Source organism: Protopterus annectens, chromosome 10.part0 (assembly GCF_019279795.1).
Source record: "Protopterus annectens isolate FY-2018-M chromosome 10.part0, PAN1.0, whole genome shotgun sequence".
NCBI lineage: Eukaryota > Metazoa > Chordata > Ceratodontiformes > Protopteridae > Protopterus > Protopterus annectens.
In genome coordinates, this window is record NC_056744.1 from 1594565363 (window position 1) to 1594587277 (window position 21915).

Consider the following 21915-nt stretch of genomic DNA (forward strand, 5'->3'; position numbering starts at 1 on the left):
GGTTATAGTGCCCCTCTACTCATCACTCATCAGACCCATCATAGAGTACAATGCCTCATTTGGGATGTACCTCACAAGACACTTCCAACAGCTGGAAAGACCACAAAAGTACCTCACCAAGAGGATTACTGGCCTCAAACATATGTCCTATGCAGCCCGACTGGAAAAACTCCGAATGTACTCAGTGGCATATCGCTTACTCAGAGGTGATCTCTGCCTGACTTACAAAGCCATGTCTAACTCAGAATTGATGGACATGCTCCACCTAAAGAAATCCAAGTCACTGCGAGCCACTCGTTCTAGTTAGCTAAACCTTGCCACAACAATAAATAGAACATCCTGGAGGGATAGATTCCTGTCACAGAGACTCCCCATGCTTTGGAACAAAATTCCTAACTACATTAGGCAAAGCCCCTCACTAACACTCTTCAAGAGAAACCTTGATGAGTAACTGTGTAACAGAAAATACACCCCTGGGATCACTTCATTGGCCCTTCTTGACAGAGGCTCAGTTAATTAATCAATGGGGTGGTGAAAGCTGACACACTCTGGCTAGGCTTATAAATGCCCTCGGGCAGATAGCCTAGTAACTACCTATGAACCTATAACATAAAATCTGTGCCTGAGACACTGAAGCTTGAAGCCTGGATTTTTGGCGAAAGGGTTTCAAGTAAAGGTCTATTGTAGTTTCCCCCTCTGAGATAATAGGAAAGTATTTTAGAAGACGTGTAGTAGTTAAAGGAATTAAGGTATGTGCTTGTATGTGTTTAAGTAGCTGAGAGGCTAGTAAGATACCTGCCTTTTATTTGAACAGAAGTCATTTAGCTACTGCTATAGTTTGACAATGATGTATTTCTAGGGGAGTTGTGATGAATCTAGAAATTTTATTAAAAATTGCTCGAACAGCTTCCTCGTTTTCATTTGAGGTAGTATCTTTTAGTGATAGGCCAAATTCCAGATGTGAGAAAAAGAGTATCTTTCAGTATGGTGGCTCTGGCAATAGGAAAGAAATGGGGAGATTTTTTTCTGGCCCACAATAAGAGTCAGTTTATTTAATTTCTACTGAACGGTAAGTGAGGTGTCAAGCCAGACTCTAACTATCTAAAAGTGTCATTTTCAGGCCCTTGATTTGCAAGGATTTTTGAGATTTTGGAGAAATTTTTATTTAGTATTAAAGAACGTGCATTTAATTAAAGATGACTGTCACTTCTTCTGACATCTGGATATACAGCACTCTTAACTATGTATGTGTCCATTTTATGCCTGAATGGTAAATAAAAGTGAATGGGTTTAAATGTTTATACTGATGGGTTTGGCTTCCTACTTTAGTTCAACTAAGACTTATTTCCAAATGTTTGGCCTAACATTTTCTGTAAGACACAGGTTTTGTATGTGTCAGAGTAGCACTGAAAGGAATTGTCTACAGTCATATATAAACCAGAGGGATTAGATTGTGTGACCTGTTAGATCATCTGCTGGAATTTGTTCTAGGAGGACTTCAATATATTTTGTCTAAAGTAACTTTTAGATAGGGTTGCCACCTTTCCAAATGCCCAAAGTGGGACATTTTTGGTACAAATGTCAGATTTTGCAGGCCAAAACATACCCACGGCCAGTACAAAGAACAGAACTTCACTTTTTTTGCCTAACTAAAGCTTATTCTTGTAGTATTTCAGTTGCTTATTCTGTTTCTTATAATATTTAGGAGTTTCAGATACAGAATAACTGTTTTATGCAACTATTACATAAAATGTAGGAAATAATTTTGTCCTAAAATCTCAGGACATTTGCCATTTTTACAATTTTTGCAAGACACAACTGCCCAAAGAGGGACGGGCAGTAGCCATACTTTTAGAGAAGGGCGGATAGGGAGTATTGGTTGATGATTGTGAGAAGTTGGAATGTATATGTGGACGATTTGTAATTTCCTTTAGGAAAATCAGTAGTGGTGAGTGTGGGGTGGGGTAAAAGAGGAATTTGTTGTTGCTTGTTTATTAAGATCAGTAAGACAATTGCGTTGGTCTGTTCATTACAGAATCTTGCTTAGACTTCAGGATGATAATTTTAAGTCATCTAATTAATCCTTTTGAAATCCTGCATCGTTGAGTGCAATACTGGCACGTGAGGAGTAACAGAGTGTGTTTCTATGCGTGCCAAGCACTATCCATAACCTTTAGAAGGATTTTTATTTCATATGTTAGCCATAGGTTATGGCTACTATGGTGGTGGTGGTGGTAGCGTTGTCGCCGCACAGTAAGACGTTGTCCTGTTCGATTCTCACCTAAAGCGTCTTCTGTGTGGAGACATGCGTGAATGGGCGTACCGTCGTTGAAGGTTGTGCGTCTGGGCTGGCAACTCGGTACGTAAAAATCTACTGTCAATCATTAGCGGACCGGATCCTTAACCGGGAAAAGCCAAAAGATACAACAAGCTATAGGTTATGGCTGGTGTTAAAGGCTAGTAATTCTAGGAAAGCATGTGTCTTAGATAAAATAATGAGGTAATCCCCATTTCTGTCAGCATTCCGGGATTAAGAAAAGCAGGCTAACTCATAGGATTGTGTTCTTGCAGAGTGAATAATGAAACTGATTGAGTTGAGCACTGTCGGTAAGAAACCACTGAAGTCTGAATTTGTAAATATTGATGACAGACTCCTCCTCTAGCATTTGAATATTTTAATTTTTAATTATGAACGGTAAACGATAAAGTGAAAGTGTTTATAATGTTTTCTTCATTTTGTATTATGTGGAAGCGGAATCGAAACCTGTACTTCCTCAAGGTATGCGCTATAGCGTTCACATAACTTTTGTATTTTATTTTAAATAACTTTACCACACTGGAAGTTAGTTGAATCTAATGGTTTGCAGACAGATTTGTAGGACTAGTTCTTGAATCGACATTGTGTTTGTTACTCGGACATTGCAAGCGGGAACGAACATCACCCATTTCCGTTATGTGGAAGCTACATATTATTTACTTATTGAGAATGTATTTATTGTTGTAAAATATTTTCCTTGCGTATGTATGCTCCCTGTTTACATTTTAAGTTTGTGTAAAACCACCGAGTCAGATGAACTTATTCGGGGCCGTAATCTTTAGAAAGGTAACGGACAATTAACATGCCCTTCTTTTGTAGAAAACACAGTTCTGATTGTAAGTACATGTCGTGCATTCACTGTTTGCAGACAGTATTGTGAAAGACGGACTAACCACTTTATCAGAGTCCTACAGGTATCTCTTGTTAATAATAACAGAGTTCGGTACGGGGCAACAGTAGGGTTACCACCTGTCCCACTCTGCGAGGGACAGTCCCTCTTGGGGCAGTTGTGTCCTGCAAAAAAAAATTGGCAAATGTCCTTAGATTTTTAGGCCAAAAACATTTCTATATTTTCTTTGGTAATAACAAAGTGTAGTAGCAGTAGCAAATTCCGCCCAAAACATGCCTCCAGCCACACGGACTTCACACCGACATGAATATTCACATCGCCACTACTGTGGCAAGGCAGCATTGGTATGAATATTCAAAGAATACAACTACGTAGTGGTTTAGTTGACTCGTACTGTGTTTTTAAGTCTATTCACACCACAAAAACACGAACTATTCACAGGCAGTACATCTGTAATAGTCACATAACTTTAGATTTTAACAGACTTTAATATTCGCAAAGATGCAGTCTGAATAGGTTGGAGTACTCAAATTATACAGATGCATACAAATATTTCGTTGAATTTGTAAAGTAAAAATCTACTGCCAATCATTAGCGGACCGGAGTTCCGCTGTGGCGACCCCCTAACCGGGAAAAGCCGAAAGACACAACAACAACATTGAATTCATGAAAAAATAGTTAGATGTAATCACAATGTAATAATGACAGAATTCACATGAATATGCAACACACAAACTACGCGTTTATTTTTACAGTCAACCGCGTGATCGGGACCGTTTTTATTATTTTGTGCTTACTTCCGGCTTCATAATGCTGATGCCTAGTAGGTTATGGTGAAACGTGAGATCGGGACAGCGCCATTATTTTTGTTTTGGGAGCATTTCATTATTTTGGACTTTGTTAGTTATTTACTTATTTTGTATTGTAGTCATTTACACAGTATACAGAATGTGGAAATTTGCATTATTATTTTAGCGATTAATGCCGGTTTCTTTTGTTTTACTCTTTTGGACTTTGTGTAGTGATTAACGTCCTATACACAGTATCAATACTGTGGAAATTTGCATGCCTGTCACTCGAACTCGTTTTTCTCCTGCCAATCAGTTAGTACACGTGGAGATTACCTTTTCTTTAATAGTTGCATAAAACAGTTATTTTGTATCTGAAACACCTAAATGTTATAAGAAACAGAATAGGCAACTAAAATGCTACAAGAATGAGCTTTTATTTAGACAAAAAGTGAAGTTTTGTCCTTTGTACTTGCCGTGGGTATGTTTTGCCCTGCAAAATCTGACGTTTCTACAAAAAAGTGTCCCATTTTGGGCATTTGAAAAGGTGGCAACCCTAGGCAACATCTGTTTTGGCCTTGTTAACGGTTTGGTTATATTGAAGTGTATTAACCCACCAGATGTGCAGTAGCAAGCCCCGCCTGACACATTACAATGTAATCAATATTCAGCATCTGTGCCAAAAGCAACCCAATGTTTTATTGTAGACATTCACTACCAAAAAAGAAATGTTTTACTAGGGGCATAAACTAAAATGTTAGTTCACACCACAAAATCGTTTGTCTAAGCGATACTGTTATTGTACTAGCACCGTTGCACAACACTTGTTCAGCGGGGAAGTAGGGGGGCTTGCCTCCCTGAAAAAGGAGAAAGTAATAATTTCAACGAAGATGATGTTCGTTGTGTGCATGGATTCCGTGTGAGTCATGATGTGTTTACATATTGAAACTCTGCCCACCACCTTGTCAATTAAACAGGCCACGCCCATTCCTGCGCAAACTAACTGGTGGGTTAATACACTTCAGTATCGCCTAAGCATGCTTATAAATATTTGTCTTAATTTTGGAGCTGTTATATTTGTGGAAAATAGTGACATGGTAAATTAAGCGGTTTTGTATTAGAACATTACCCCACCAGATGCGCAGTAGCAAGGACCGCCCAAAGCCCTCCCACCACTCTACGCATAACTTTTACTTTTGGAAGTGCTTTAAATAAACATCGGAAGACCATCGCCTGCAAAATGAATATGCAAAGCATTGTAATTACTTCGGTACAAACCCTTTTCTCTCTTATTTGCCAGTACCAGGATTGTGACACGACAGCAGTCCAATTTCCAGTGATCAAAAGGTTCAGTCATTCAAACAAACACAGAATATGCTGCATTTATAAAAAGTATTACAATATTATACTTAAAATTACAATTCTTTAAAGGGTGAGGGGTGCAAACACATAATAGGCTACATGTATACAAACTATTACAGCATTAGACAGACCTGAAATTACAGTTCTGTAAGGGTGCGGGTGGCAACCTTTCTGGGAGGTCTTTTTATTGCATTTATTGTCCCACTGCTTATTGCTGCTTTATCTCCAGAAATATGTGCAAAGAAAGGTGGGGGGTGCAGGGGGGCATGCCCCGTGCTAAACTAATTACTGCACAAAATTATAGTACAGAAAGGTGGGGGGGGGGTGCAGGGGTTTGGTGTTTCTTTAAGTAGTTCACTGTTGCAGTTACTTGAAAATAGTGTATTTCCTCCACAGAAGTGTGTTTTGCTTCATGTTTTTTTTGTGTTTTTTGACCCTACAAAGATTCTGACCCGCTAATAGTTGAATGAACCTGCATTTCTTTCCTGCTTCTACTGATATTGGTGCCAATTTTTCATTTTGTCTGAGTGCTGCCTCTTCCCCAGTCTGGCATACAGCCCCCTCAGCTCTTCACTCTGTTAACAACGGTCAGACAATGAATATTCAGCAAGTCACTTGGTAATCTGCATGGTTTGTCACTCAGCTGTGTTTTCCATGCAGTGTTACACGGGCTTGCCCTGCCAATCATGTAGGCCACATCCATTCCTGCACGAAAATTGCGGTGGGGTAATGTTGTAATACAAAGTCAATTAAGCACCATGCACATACAACTGAAGTGTTCTGAATAGCCAGATAGAGAAAAAATGATTCATGTATAAAAGGGAAAGACAAATTATATGAAGAAAAATGGGAAAACTGAAAATAGTCTTTAGTTTAAAACAATGAGTGGTAGTAGGTAAATCATACCACAAATGTATCTAGTTAATATTAAAGGCTGTGAATGACTCTTTGAGAATGGGCGCCAGTGGATTGTAGCCTGATTAGAGAAGCAGGTTATTAATGTAAAAGTAATGCCCGCTGAAAAAACACCCCTTCATGACAGTCGTGGAGCTCGGACTGGGAAAAAACAGTCACCACAGGTTTACGGGCGATATTGTAGTTGACTGGCTCACCAGATGCACAGTACCAAGTACCACCCAACCCCCCCCCGCCCAAGGTGTTTTACGTCACTGTAAAATATTGAATATTCAACCAGACTGCCTGGAACATTAATGAAAAAGAAGTTGTCTTACCATAACGTTCCATCTGAGTTGTAGAGCTTTATTCATTCTTTACTGTTAGGACTTCGGTTCCATCCTCAGAACCAGTATGGCTGTTAACCAGCTCGCACAAGCCAAAAACTCTCAGCTAAGAACCTACCCACAATGCTCCTCTCCTAGATACTCCAGATCGAGTTTGCCCACCCTAGATAAAGATGTAGTAATAGGAAAAAGGTAGGAGGCTCTGTCTAAGCAAATACCCTAACCAGGAGTACCTGAAGACCACCAGGAGTCCAGGCAGGAGGAAGGAGGGCAGGAAGTAAAGAATGAAGAAAGATCTACAACTCAGATGGAACTTTATGATAAGACATGGAACTTTATGGTAAGACATAACTTCTTTATCTGATGTTGTAAATCTTTATTTATTCTTTAAAGTTAGGACAGAGTCCCCAGCTACTTTTGTCCTGGGTGGCCCTAAGGATGGATATTCCTGAGCATCATAGAACCAAAAGATGCTTGTTCCCTGGAGGCCAAATCCAATTTGTAATGAGATATGAAGGTATGAGATCTTGCCCACGTGGCTGCTGCGCATATATCATCCATAGAGGCTCTGGAATGAAAATCTACAGAGGTAGCTATAGATCTGGTAGAATGAGCCATTATTCTGGAAGGTAAGGGTAGCTTATTCTGTTGGTAGATAAAGGTAATGACGTTTCTAAGCCAAGAGGATAAAGTCACTTTGGAAACACGTTTACCCAATCTGGGTCCTGCAAAGGCCACAAACAATTGATCTGTTTTTCCTGAAAGATTTAGTCCTGTCCAAATAACAACGAAGCTGCCGATGCACATCAAGGGTGTGCAAAAGGTACTCCCCTCTGTTAGAATGCTGAGGGAAGAAAACCGGCAGGTCAATAGATTGGTTAATGGAAAAGCCAGAAATGACCTTGGGCAAGAAAGAAGGGTCAGTACGAAGGGACACCCTATCCATGTGGAAGATCAAGTAAGGACTCCTGACACTCAAGGTCTGCAGCTCGGATACTCTTCTCACTGATCGCTGAGGTGAGTGCTACTAGAAGTATGGTTTTCCAAGACAAAAATTTCAAATCACATGAATCAAAGGGTTCAAAGGGAGAAGCCTGTAAGAGATTGAAGCACCAGAGTCAAGTCCCAGGGATCTAAGGGAGGCTTGACCAGAGGTTTAACATGTAATACTCCCTTCAAAAAAGTCTTGCATAGGCGGAGTGACATAATTGAAGAATTTTCAAGACCATTATGAAAATTAGCGATAGCTGCTAAATGAACAGTGATCATTGAAGCTGAGGCTCCTGCATGCATAAGAGTAGTCAGGTATTGCAGAGTCTTTTGAACAAGCATAGAGAAAGGGTATAAGTTCTGGTCTTTGGCCCAAATAGAGAACATAGTCCATTTACTAGAATAAACCTTTCTAGTAGAAGGTTTGTGTGAGGTCAGAAGAATTTCATGAACAGGAGATGGGATGTCAGGCAGTCTGAAAAATTGCACAGGACACCAAAGACAATCATAAGGCTTTTTTCAGTTATGTTAGAAACCTGGGATGCAACTCCCAGACTTGTTCTGAGTTGATTCTAAACGACAAAAAATACACTGAACCCACAGACATCGCCAATATCCTGGCAGACAGGTTCAGTGCAAACTTCTCCACCCCTCCCCCCCTAAAGAGCAAGTATCTATCCCGGCAGAGGGCTGCCTCCCAAACATCTCAGATGATCAGGTGAAGGCTGCCCTCTCCAAAGCAAAAAACACTGCTTCCATGGGACCAGATGGCGTCCCAGGTTGCGTCCTACATGAACTACAAGAGGAACTAATCCCTCAAATAAAACGGCTATACAATCTCAGCCTCACTACAGGATATGTGCCCACAGAATGGCGTACAGCAACAGTGGTCCCACTCCACAAAGGTGGAGCCTCTACGGACCCTGGAAACTATCGCCCCATAAGCCTGACTAGCTTAGTCTGCAAGACTATGGAGAGGATCATCATGGAGCTCATAAACAAAGACATTGGGGACCTACAGTCACTAGATCCTACCCAGTTCGGCTTTGTCAAGGGCAGATCCTGCCTTTTGAACCTGGTTGACTTCTTTGAAACAGTCACCAAAGCCATAGATGAAGGGAAGGTAGTCCACACAGCCTATCTGGACCTTGCAAAGGCATTTGACACAATACCCCACTCGGGCATCATAGATAAGCTATCCAGCTTAAATATAAACCCCTATGTCACAAGATGGGTCGCAAACTGGCTCAAAGACAGAACCCACAGAGTGAGAGTTGCTGGAGCCATGTCAGACTCGAAACCGGTCACAAGTGGCGTCCCACAGGGTTCTGTCCTGGGACCACTCTTGTTCGGTATATACTTTTCCGAGGTACAGGCAACGTGGGAGGACTATGGCTCACCAAGTTCGCAGGCGACTGCAAACTGGGTGCCATAATCAACTCTCCAGCTGACACAAACATCCTACAAAAAGGTCTCACAGAGACAGATAACTGGTGCCAGCACCATGGTTTAAAGCTAAATGCCAAAAAATGTATAGTCATACCCTTTGGCAAAAACAATGTGCCCACAAATTACCACATAGGCGGAAACCCATTAAGTACAGAGAAAGTTATTAGGGACCTGGGGACCCAAGTTGATAGCAATCTCTCCTTTGAAAACCACATTGCCAAAGTGGTTAGAAAGACCTTCTGCATAGCCCACCTCATCACGAAGGGTTTCACATCTAGATCAAGAGAGGTAATCGTGCCCCTTTATTCATCCCTCATCAGGCCCATCATAGAATACAATGCCCTTTTGGGATGTACCTTACCCGACACCTGCAGCAATTAGAAAGACCCCAAAAGTATCTCACCAAGAGGATCAAGGGTCTCAAACAGATGCCATATGCTGCTCGGTTAAAAAAACTCCAGCTTTACTCAGTTGCATACCGCCTACTTCGAGGCGATCTATGCCTGACATACAAAGCTATGTCAAATCCAGAATTAATGGACATGCTCCACCTCAGTAAATCTAAATCCCTTAGAGCCACACGCTCGAGGGACTTGAACCTCAGCACAGAAATAAATAGAACTTGCTGGAGGGACAGGTTCATAACCCAGAGGCTCCCTTCGCTCTGGAATAGAATTCCAGTTCATGTGAGGCAGAGCACCTCACTGAATCTCTTCAAGAAGAATCTCGATAAGTGGATGGGGGATCGTAGGATTGTCCCAGGGATTACTCCCGTGTCACTATTAGACAGAGGCACACTAAACTAAACCTTAAAAAGGGCACAGTATACTCAAATCAAGGGGTGGCGTAAGCCATACAGAATCGGGCTAGGCTTATAATTGCCCCAGGGCAGATAGCCTAGTATGAACCTATGAACCTATGGCAATCATTGGAAGTGGAGGAACCAGGCTGTGAGTTTGAGACTGTGAAGGTTCGGATGAATCAATCCCCGAGGATGGGATAACAGGTCCTGGGAATGATCCAGGATCCACGGGCTGTGAATCAGATGAGGCCATAGAAACGGGAACCAGACTTGACGTGCCCAGTAGGGAGCAATGAGGATCGCTTTGCTTTTCAACCTCTGAGCTTTCTGGAGAAATTTTGGAATGAGGGGAAACGGGGGAAAGGCATACAGAAGACCTGAGGGCCAATCGTGCGTTAGAGCATTCCTCGGTGGTTCCCCCTGAGGGGAGATCAAGGCAAAATAGCTCCTGCATTTGTAATTCAGGGGAGAAGCAAACAGGTCGCAGCAAGGCTTGCCCCAATGTTGGAAGATCCGAGCTGCTATTACAGGATTGAGGGACCATTTGTGAGGCATCAGGATGTTCCTGCTCAGATTGTCCGCAATAAGGTTGGAACTCCCGGGAATGTGCGTTGCTATAAGAAAGCGATTGGAAGCTATTGCCCAGTGCCAAATTCTCATGGCTTCCCGACACAAGGGGTAAGATCTGGTTCCTCCTTGCTTGTTGATATACCAGACAACTGTCATATTGTCTGACTGAATTGCAGTGGTCTCCGAAGGCAAGGATGCATGGAACGCTTGCATCGCTAAGAGAACTGCCCTCAGTTCCAGAACATTTATGTGCAAGTTGGCCTCGAGGGGTGTCCAGGTCCCTTGGATGGTCTTTCCCTGGAAATGTCCCCCCACCCTAATAGTGAAGCATCTGTGGTCACCATGGCCATGGGTTGGGGAAGACTGAACGGTTGACACCAAAGATTAGTTTGTGGCTCCACCCACCATAGCATTTCCTCCTTGCAATGGTTCTTAAGGCGTATCATTTACTTATGTGGGTGGGTTAACAACGACCATTGTGCGGAAAGGAGCCACTGCAGGATTCTCATGTGCAGTCTATCCAGTGGTACCAAAGTAATGGCAGCTGCCATGGAGCCCAAGAGTTGCAGTACAAGACATACTGGTACAAACGTGTGAGGAAGAAGGTCTTGAATTTGGTGTCTTATTTTCAAAAGCCTGTGAGGGGGGAGAGAAGCTTGACAGGAAGTTGTGTTGAAGACTGCTCCAATAAATTCCAGTGTCTTCGTTGGAGACATCTGAGATTTGTCTTTGTTGATTGTAATCCCTAAGCGGAGAGCGAGATCTTGAGTGTAAGAAAGGCTGCGTACTAGGAGATTCCTGGTCGGAGTGGTAAGGAGCCAGTCGTCTAGATAGGGAAATACCTGGAATCCTTGTAGTCAAAGATGAGCTACCACAACTGCCATACATTTGGTGAACACTTGGGTGGGGGGCTGTTGAGAGACCGAATGGCAGTGCCCTGAACTGGTAGTGACTGGCTCCCAGCCGGAAGCGGAGAAACCTCCGGGAGCGGTGATCCTTCTTTATGTGGTAGTACGCATCCTGTAGGTGTATAGAACACATCCAATTGTCCCTCCCTAGGAAGGGAAGAATGGACTGTACTGTGCCCATCTGGAATTTTTGAGGTTTGATAAATTTATTCAGTAGGCTGAGATCCAGGATTGTCTCCAGTCCCCTGTCTTTTTTGGCACTAAAAAGAACCCTGAGTAAAACCTGGAATCCTGTCTGTTCTGGTGGGACTGGTTGGATGACTCTTTTTCTTAGCAGTTTTTCTATTTCTAAGGCTGCTAATCCCCTCTGATTGGGTGGTGCATCGGGGATTCATTTGACGGGTCTGGGAGTTAGGTAGAAAGGTATTTGGTAGCCTCTGGATATTATTCTCTGCACCCAAACATCGGTAGTTATAAGATGCCAGGCTGGTAGATGCAGAGAGAAACGACCCCCAACTGCTTCCAGAGGAAAGCAATCGGGCAGCTGCTCAGGAGCGCTGGTAGGGTCTGCCAGAGAAAGAATCTCTGGCTCCCTGGTTACGCGGACCCCCTGTACCCCGAAAGGGACGTCTTCCATATGAGTAGCCCCCTCTGCCCCGGGGGGATTGCTCACCATGAGTGTCACGAAAGGATCCTTGGGATTTGAACCATATCTTTCCCCCCTTCTGGTACCTGGAGTAGGGGCTCTGGGGGTTGGAAAAGCATATGCCCACAGCAGACAAGGTCTTTCCGTCTTTCTCACTATGTGCAAGTGTGTCATGTACCTTGGGTTCAAAAAGTGCAGATTAGTCGACAGATGCGTTAATGAAGGAAGATTTAAAGGGGTCTGTGAAATCACATAACCGCATCCAAGCATTACGTCTCATAACACCACCAGATGCGGCAGCTCAAGCTGCTCCCTCGGCAGTGTGAGATATCAAACGCATCAAGGAGTTCGAGATGGATTCAAGAGTAGCTAGCTGCTAGGTGACAGTGTCACGCACCTCATCAGGCAGTACCCCCACCAAAGAGGAAGACTTTTCAGAAATTAGGTCTCTTTGGAGGCGAGTAAAGTGTGCCAGATAATTTAGCGACCGAATGGCAAAGGTCACTGAAGCATAGGTCTGCTTCCCTAGTCTCTCCATGGTCTGGGACTCCCTGTTTGGAGGATGGACAGTGGAACTATCTTCTGCCGGTTCCCTCTTGGTGGCCACTGCCACGACCATAGAATCAACTTTCGGCTGCTTGGACCAATGGGGCTGGTCTTCAGGTGTAGATAAAATTTTGTCCGGTTTCCAGGGGACAGGTTCTCCATTGTTCGGGGCCTTCTAGGCACACTGCACAATTAGTTTAACAAGATCATCTGCTGGTGGGGTCACCCAGGAAGTAGATGGCCGGGCACGGAATGCCTGCAGAAACACCCGATTCCTCAGAAGAAGGGTTAGAGGACTTCCATTCCCCCCGCTGTTTGAGGATTTCGAGAATGTCTCCGAATGAAACTTTGTCTGGGGGAGAACGCAGGGACCCTTCCCCTTCATCACAATCGGTGTCTTCTTTGATAGATTCCTCCGGGGAGTCAAGGTGCTTCCTTTTGCTCCGTTTCATTCGGGGTGGCTCTCCAGTGGGATCTTCTGAGGAGGACTCCGGAGAAGGGGTTCCTTTCACAGGGGGTTCTGATACTGGTGTCCTAGGGGCTGGTTGTGAGCCTTCAGAGTGACGGGCCCTATCCATCAGCTGAACAGCAGGACCACCCGAGCCCACTGCCAGTTGAGGGGTTACGAGAGAACTGGGAGCCGTCGGAACCATGGACATAGACGGTGCTAGCGAGAAAATGGGCACCAGATTAGGTACCAAGGAATGGACAGTCCAAGCACCGCTCCGAGAAAGCATCGGCTCCATCGTAGCCAATGCTGCAAGGGTGGTGGATGCCGACAGTGGAGGCACTGCTGTTGGAGTCGCGACAATATGTACTGAAGCGGGTGCTGGGGAAGGATAAGCAGAGGAAGATTCCGAGCCAGGAGAGATGGAAGGTCTAGCTGGAACGGGCAGTCCCCTACCTACCAGAAGCTGGTCCACAACCCGCACTAGGTCTAGCTCAGAAAAACTCCTAGTGGATCTAAAATAGGCTGCAGAAGGGGAATCGGGTCTTTCTAGAAAGGGACTAAACTTCTGCCCCAAGAAAGGGTTACAAGTAGAAGAATATCAGGTAATCGAATTTTGGAACCGAAGAAGATATTGGCACCATGAACGGGGATGGTGCTGAGGCATGTACAGTCATTGGAGCCCATGGAGCCGAGGAAACTGTCGGCGCCATGGACAGGGATGGAACCGAGGCATGAACAGTCATCGGAGCCAATGTAGGAACCAAAGACGGCACTGAAGTCAGTGCTGCTGTGTTTGGAACCGAGATAGGAGTGAATACCATGATCGGCGCCAAGGGAAAGGACACAGATCCTGGTGTCAAAGAGGTCTGTGCCAAGGGCGCCGATGAAGCACAGAGCTGACTCTGTTCTAAAACTGACAGAGATGCAGGAACTGAGTGACTCTGTTTTTTTAGATTTTTTGGTCATAGGAGGGGGTTGAGACCTTTGACCCAGATAGAGCCTCCGAGAAAGTTGTCTTGAGTAAACCTTTTAAAATAAGATTATTCTTACGTTTTGCTAGTGTCCGATTAGAAAAACCAGCACAGATCAGCTTTTAAATGATCCACACCCAAACAGTAGACACAACGAACATGTGTATCTGAGTTAGGCATCTTACACCCACACTTTTTACACTGTTTAAAACCCAACTTAGCTTTGTCTGACATGGTAAGTGAAACAATGCTATCCTGTAGAAAAAAATTAAGGAAGAAATACCAGTGGAGTTATGTTAAGGAATACCACTAGTAAAAGGGGCCTGTCAAAAACAGGAGAGAGGGACAGTCAAAAGAGGTAAAAATTAAATTGACAAGAAATAGGCCTAGGTTATAGGCAACAGTGATAAAAGACTAACTTGACTAAAAATTTTGAAATTCAGAAGAAAAACTGTCATAAAAACAACAAATTACAACTTAGCTTGAGAAAGATGGCCAACACGTCTGACTAGGAACGCGGCAAACAAGATCTGGAGTATCTAGGAGAGGGGCATTGTGGGTATGTTCTTAGCTGAGAGTTTTTGGCTTGCGCGAGTTGGGAAACGGCCGTATTGGTTCCGAGGATGGAACCGAGGTTCTAACAGTAAAGAATAAATAAAGATTTACATCAGATTATGTATTATATAACGTAAAACCTAGGATTAGTTGTTATAATGCTTTTAATTGCAAAAAAGAAATATTTGAAACATGCTATTTCTACATTTATTACTTTGGGGCAGTCTGTGTAACTTATTTACTGGTAACCTGGGTATGTATGTCAACAGCAAAGCAGCAAATTCTGAAATCTCCGTTTAACCATCCTTTTCAGCAGTTCTGGGACCCACAATTTTGGGTCATATACATGTGCCAGACGGACTGAAATAACTGTACCTTCTTAATGCGGCTTAATATCACAGCAACTATAGCCTTCCTTCCTAATGTGGCTCCTTGATTTCTTTTTGAACTCACTCTTAAAACACAAATCACTCTGTACACATAATTGTATGTTCTTCTCTACTCAACAACCAGTCCTAAAAGGTTATCCCTCTTTACTTTTGAATAGATAGTTGGATGAGGGATATGACATTCTCTACTGGCCCATAATTGTACAATAAAGGATTCCTGCAACATAGCAATGAACAGGTGCTAGCAAGTACATCTAGTAAAATGTCTGAATATATAATCAATACGATCCAATAAAGACATTCAGAATACATAAATTGAACTTTTCCAAATAACACTAGTTCAAGTTATAACTTGCCAAGCAGTTTTTGTTGTCATTAGGTCCTGTTGCTTTGCAAAGACTTACAAAAAAAAATGCCAGTAGTTATTTCAAAGACAGGCAAAACAGTGGTTACCAAGGAAGGCTAAACAGAATATTAAAAATATGTATTTTAAAGCTTTACAGGTAATAGCAACAATTAGTGATTTACTAGTATGTTTATTTAAGAAGTCAATACAAATTACTGCTATATTATATATAAGTAATAGTCCATTGGAATCACTTGACTTAGATTTACAGTAGATATTTTTTGGTGCCTGCACTGATAACATAAGAGTGTTTGGCCCACTCCTCCTGTTACTCTGAGATCACTCTATCTTGAGGAGAATAGAAATTCCCAAGTGGGTGCCATCTCAATCTTTTTAACTAATGCTGGAATCCCATATTATTGATTGCCTTTGTGTCTATCACACCCCATAACTTCTCATTAGTGATTCACATTTAGTATGCCTGTCAGTAGTGTAGCGATCTTAAGCATGGTACACCTCCAAGTATTCTATGCCTTCTGCTTAGACTGCTGCATAGGATGCACAAGCCTGCATATTCTAGCCAATGTACCTTTGCATTGCATCTGCAGGAGTGAGCTCACCCTCATAATCTGTTTAAAGCCTTCAAAACTCCTGTTTAAGTAATACTGTTTTTTGGAGATTTGTATTTTAGATTTGTACCTGGTAGTGTGGTAGTTCCTTAGTGCAGGTGTCCTTTTGTGATATCTAATTTTTATCCAGTATTGTGTTGCTGATTCTATTATCCTTGTCCATGCTGTAATACAGCCTCAGTTGCCTAATTGGTTCTCTTCCTGTTCTGTTTCTCATGTGTACCTGTGTGCATCTTAGTCAATCTTTCTCCTAGTTAGTTCTCTTCCCCTCAGCTGCCTTTTTATGTGCCACACACAGATTTGGTTACAGGTGTCTACCAGTACTCCCGTTGTAAGCTGTAGTTTCTATTTGCTCTACTGACTGGGATATGTGTGCATATGTGCTGTCCAGAGGATTGTAGGCACAGGGGTTTAAACAAGTGGGGTTTGGAAGCACATGTCAGGATGTTTAATTGGCGCTGGCCTACTGTTAGCACCATCAGTGACATCAGTTTTGGTTAATTACTAGGTAGTTTCTCTACCTGCTTTACTAGTGCTGACTTTGGAAATCCCTTTTTTATATTAGATGAGCATTTCCTATACTTGTGCCACCTTTTACTTCTATTAGTAGTTCTTTACATTTTTGATATAACCCATATTCACTGCTGTTCTTTATTTTTCTTAACCTATATCACAACTTTAATATGCACAATACCAAGACTCGGGCAGTGGAGTGGCTACTGCCGGGCTGTAATAGGGGCAGGTGGTGTGTGGCAGTGAATATGTTTGTTACTTTTTATAATTGTTTTGCTACCTTAATTACTCCTTCTGTACATTTAGATTCCTGTTGTTAAATGGACCCTTCTTTTTTCTCCACCTTGCATTGCTTTGTGTTGTTCTTTTTTCCCTAACTTGCCTCTAGGATTAACAACCATAAGAGAGGCATCAAGTGTTGCTATCTGTTAAATTTTCAACCTGGCAAAAATCTTACCATGCGTTTGTCAAATATCACAAAATGTTTGCTGAAAAAATTCTCTTCCCTGATCTTGACAAGTGCATGCCATCCTGTCTAAACAAGTGTGTCCAAAATTAGGCTTGGATACTGTGCACATTTCCATTTTTTAAAATGTGGCATTTTCTCATGTAGGTATGTACTCAATGTTTTTCATTCACAGTGATCTGACTATGTTTGTCTTTTCAGCTTTTCCCGGTTAGGGGTCACCACAGCAGAACTCCGGTCCGCTAATGATTGGCAGTGGATTTTTATGGTGCCAAGTTGCCAGCCCGACGCCCAACCTTCAGCGAAGGCACGCCCTTTCACGCATGTCTTTCGGAGGCCACACGACCATGGGGAGGACATGCAGACTCCACACAGAAGGCACTCCAGCCGAGAAACGAACAGGAGAACCCCTTGCTGAGAGGCAATAACGCTACCGCTGTACCACCGTGGATTCACTCTCTCTTCTGTATATGATTTGTGAAAAATTTGTCATAACACCTTTACAAGCTATGCTATCTGAGAGGGCTGTATGTTCCTTGCAAAACCATTTGTAACAACATGAATAAAAACTGAGCCATACTTCCTGACATTAAGCATTCCAAAGCCTTTCTTTTTCCTCCTGGCAAGCATAATGCCATTCAGTGTTCAATGTCTTTTATGCAAATGTGTCAGTTCAACTAAAAATTGAATCTCCAATTATAAAACTATATTTTCTGACCAGATCTGTAGAACCTTCAACTTTTAATTCAGTAATAGCTGCTCTAACAACCATTACAAAGGAACGATCACCATTAGTCTTTTGCATTACTTATTACATTTGCAAGGATACAGTTCTCATCCAGCTGGCTTTGTACATCCACAGCTTGAGCCATGTTGTCATCATCTGTCTTTCTTCTCTTTTTTTCTTTCAGTAATGCTCTTCAGTGCTTCCACGTTCAATTTTGATTTTTTTCCTTTTCACCTGCCCCTTGCCTTTTTTTATTTATTTATTTATTTATTTATTTTTTAACCTTCTCTTTTGGAAAAAAAATTATGCATTTTTCTGTAGACTGGAGGTTTTTCCTTTTCACCTGCCCCCTTGCCTTTTTTTTTTCTACCTTCTCTTTTGGAAAAATTATGCAGTTTTCTGTAGACTGCAGGTTTTCTGATAGAAAAATGTTCTCATTCCCTTGTAATCTGTGTGTTACATAAAAAAGCAGTGTCCTTTTCAGTATGTATTTATTTGCTTTACATTAATCAGTTTGTTTCTTTTTTGTTTTTGTTGTGAAATTCTTATTTTCTTTATTTTCTTTTATTTTCTTTTATATGCCTGTTATGCTTAGATTGCTAAATACTTGTATCCAGAATTCCAAAGTTGTCAGTGGTATTATTGTTTTTTCAACAGGGGATGAGTGATCTTCACTGACAATAGACACTGCCTTTCCTAAATGTGTACTATTTTCTCTTTGTCTAACATTATTTATCTCACCAGTCCTAGGAGGTTACTAGGCTATTGGCCCTGGGGCCCTTCCAAGCCTAGCCAAGAGTTTATTCCCAAAAAGAAACCTCAGTCAGCACCTGTCACCCCTGTCAGTGAGGGACACAGGTGGAACCCCTGGGACATATTTGTGGTTTCCCATCCACACATCAAAGTTGAGCTTGAAAAGGGTCAGCAAAGTGCTCTGTTTGATATGTATAGGAAGTCTGTTCTAGTGACTGGGCAGCCTCTGGGAGACAAAGCTGTCTCTCTCCAACAGGTTTTGTTAATGTCACCTATTAGATTCAGGCCTTTTGAGTGGGTAGTGCATGAGGAGTTAGACTTATGGCTATGGAGCATCTCTAGTAGGGCGGGGTTTGAGATTGCCTTGTAGGCAAGACACTGATCACTCCTGAGCAATCTGTATGATACCGAGTAGAGTTGCTGGAGGCCATGGATTCTCTTTGTGAGGCATTTCAGTGGCCTTTCCAGTTGGTGCAGATGTTTGGAGAGGTACATCCCAAATGGGGCATTATACTCAATTATTGGCTTAATGAGGGAGGAGTGTAGTGAGGTAATAACCTCCTTTTTTCTGAATGAAATCCGTTTACTTATGAGATGAACCAGGTAAAAGGCTTTTCTAACCACTGCAGTTACATGATGGTCGAATGTGAGGTTATCAACCTGAGTGCCCATGTCTCTCACCACAGGTTGTGTGCTTAGGGGGTTGCTGTGGATGTGGTGGATGTGGTAATTAATAGGGGTCATGTTTTTGCCAAATGGTATGATGATACATTTTTTTTTTGCATTTATCTTGAATCCATGACTTTGGCACCAGTTATTAATTGCTGTAAGACTCTCTTGCAGTATATTAACATAATTTGGGGAGTCAGTGACAGCACCCAACTTACAGTCGTCCACAAACTTGGTCAGCCATGGGCCTTTTGTTTTTGCCTGGACCTCTGAGAAATAGATGCCAAACAGTAGGGGGCCCAGGACAGATCCCTGGGGAACTCCACTAGTGACAGGTCTGCTATTGGAGGTGGAGGTACCGATTTTGACTTTGAGGTTCCTGCCAGTGAGCTAGTTGGCCACCCACCTGATGAGATAGCGATTTACGCCAAGTTGTGTTAGCTTTTCGATGATGCCTGAATGGGGGATTGTGTCAAAAGTCTTGGACAAGTCAAGGTAAGCTGTATGTACTGACTTTCCCTCATTCAGGCCTTGGTGACAGTCTCAAAGAAGTCAACCAGGTTCAACAGGCAAGATCTGCCTTTGACAAGTCCGAACTGGGTGGGGTCAGGTGCTTGGAGATTGCCTATGTCCTTGTTTATGAGAGCCATAATAATATGCTCCATGACTTTATAGATCAGACTTGTCAAGCTAATGGGGCGATAGTTTCCAGGGTCCGTAGTGATTCCACCTTTATGCAAGGGGATGACAATAGCAGTTCTCCACTCTACTGGAATGAAGCCATTATTTAGGCTGTGGTTGAATACGGTGCTCAATGGAGAAGCCAGTTCTTGCTGGAGATGGCGCAGAATACATCCTGGGATACTATCAGATCGTGTGGAAACTGTGTTCTTTGCCTTGGATAAGGCCTGTAGCACTTGATCTACAGAGATGTGAGGTGTGGGGCAAGTATCTGGGATGCCGAAAGGGCCTTTTTTGGGGGGGTGAAGTTTGCTCTTATATGCTAGCAGACTGGCTAAGTCAACAGGTTCAGTGTAAGCGATACTGTTAAGTACTAATTCTGAACAAACCTGGGCTTTGCCACAGAGGTTCCTGACGTAACTGAAGAAGACTTTATGGGTTCCCTTTGTTATGGAGGCTAGTTTTGATTCATAATTGGCCTTGGAGGTTTTCACTACTGTTCTAATTAGCATGTTGAGGCTAAGGAGAGAGTTTTTCCAGTTTGGAATTTGTTCCCTTTTACCATTGGACAGCAGTTTCTTCCTTTTGTTGTAAAGGCTGTTGATATAGCATGAACACCAAGGATCAGGGTGTTAGGGGGTACCTTGATGGAGTCAGGTAGATCCAGGTAAGAGGAGTGGGTGTCCTGAGTCATGGAGGGGGATCTATAGCTAGCTGTAACTTGGATGGGTGCCTTGTCATCTGTCATTTGTACCTGGAGTAGTTCCAGTGTGTCATGCTGGCAAACCAGTCTGGAGGTGTGCCTGTACTTAATGAAGATAGAGGCACCACCACCCTTAGTCTTCCTGACATCATTTTGGGGTTGGAATGTGTGGAATGAGGTATAGCCTGGTAAAGCAGGGATGCTCTCCGCAGCCCTGAACCAAGTTTCCGTGACCGCACAGACATCAGCATCTTCCAGTGCAAGGAGGGCCTCCAGCGAGTCCATTTTCAGGTTAAGGTCCCTAGCGTTAAGCAGCATGACCTTCAATTTGCTTTTTGACAGATATTTTAAGTTGGAAGGTTTGTCTTTGGGACATTGCCTAAAAAAGGCACAATGGGGGAGACGAGAGCCTTGGCCAGGATCTGGAAACCCAGTGGTGACAGGTGAAGGCCATCTCTTGAAAAGCATCAAGGCCTGTCGACCATGTCTTCCCAGGCAGACAGATACTGGATCCCCTTGGAATGACAGCAGAAACTAAGCCAATTGTTGAAGTCAATTATTTTTTGTTGGTATTGTGGTATCATTCTTGGTAAGGATAGGATGCTGCGTAGGGCTAGGGTCATACCTGCCTGGAGCACATACTCTGAGAGTTCAATCATGTCTATGTTCATATAGTCCAGGGAGGTACATCTCAAGTCATTCACACCAACATGTCCAATGACAGAGTCGTACTTGTACTTATTGTAAAAAGACTTTGCTTGCGTGATGTGGTGGATTTTGGTAACAGACAGACAACTGACACCTTCTCCATGTTGAGCCTGGTGAGGAGGACATCAGTGTATCTCTCAACTGAGTCACCAATGACTAGTGTGTTTAGTTTATTGTTATGTCTTGTGGGCTGTGATGGTTTATTATTTTGCCTTATGGGCTGTGTTTGTGAGACACTGGTGTGTTGTCTGCTGAGTGTGATGTGTTTGGTGTTGTGTGGAATGTTTGTTTGTGTTTTGGAGGTCCCTGCTGTTTAGGTAAGTTTTTATTGAGGACCTTTGCATAGGTGTGTGTGTTGTGCTTGGCTGTGTAATGTGGGTGGTGTGGAGTTTGTGCTAGCAATCTCCACTTTGTCAGGATTACTGACTGTGGCATGAGAGAGCATGGACTCCAGGTTACTGATGTACATGCATTTCTTGCAGGTGGATGAAGTATGTGCTAGGAGAGGAGGGTTGTCAGTAAACGTGAGGCAGTTGCTACACTGTCTCAGTATGCCCATGTTGACCAGGTTGGCAGGAGAAAGTGACTGGAATTGTCCAGACATAGTGTTCTGAATGCTTGGAGGGAATTATGGAGAGAGGGTGTTGATAAGGGTTTGTCCACAAGACTGTAGACCACAAGAACTTGCTTAAATGTGAAGTAACTGGCCTGAAGCACAAATGCTAAGATCAAATCTAAAAATGCTTAGAATAACATATAAATGTAATTAGGCTACTAACAAGCACTGATAAATGCATCAGAATAAAAGCATTTGAACACTTGAGAGCACACAGCAAAATTAAGGTAATAAAGTATGAAGTACACAGTTACATTAAGAGCAGCTGA

General features: G+C 42.8%; 1 protein-coding gene across 1 annotated transcript in view; it reads left to right on the forward strand.

Annotated features, from left to right (window-relative positions):
* The first annotated feature begins 2707 nt into the window (after window positions 1-2707).
* LOC122813770 (CD276 antigen-like) overlaps window positions 2708-21915 on the forward strand; it is a 730017-nt gene continuing 710809 nt past the window's right edge. Inside the window, exon 1 of the mRNA XM_044086264.1 lies at window positions 2708-2779. The gene's annotated coding sequence lies outside the window, so the exon portion shown is untranslated. The remainder of the gene's footprint in view (window positions 2780-21915) is intronic.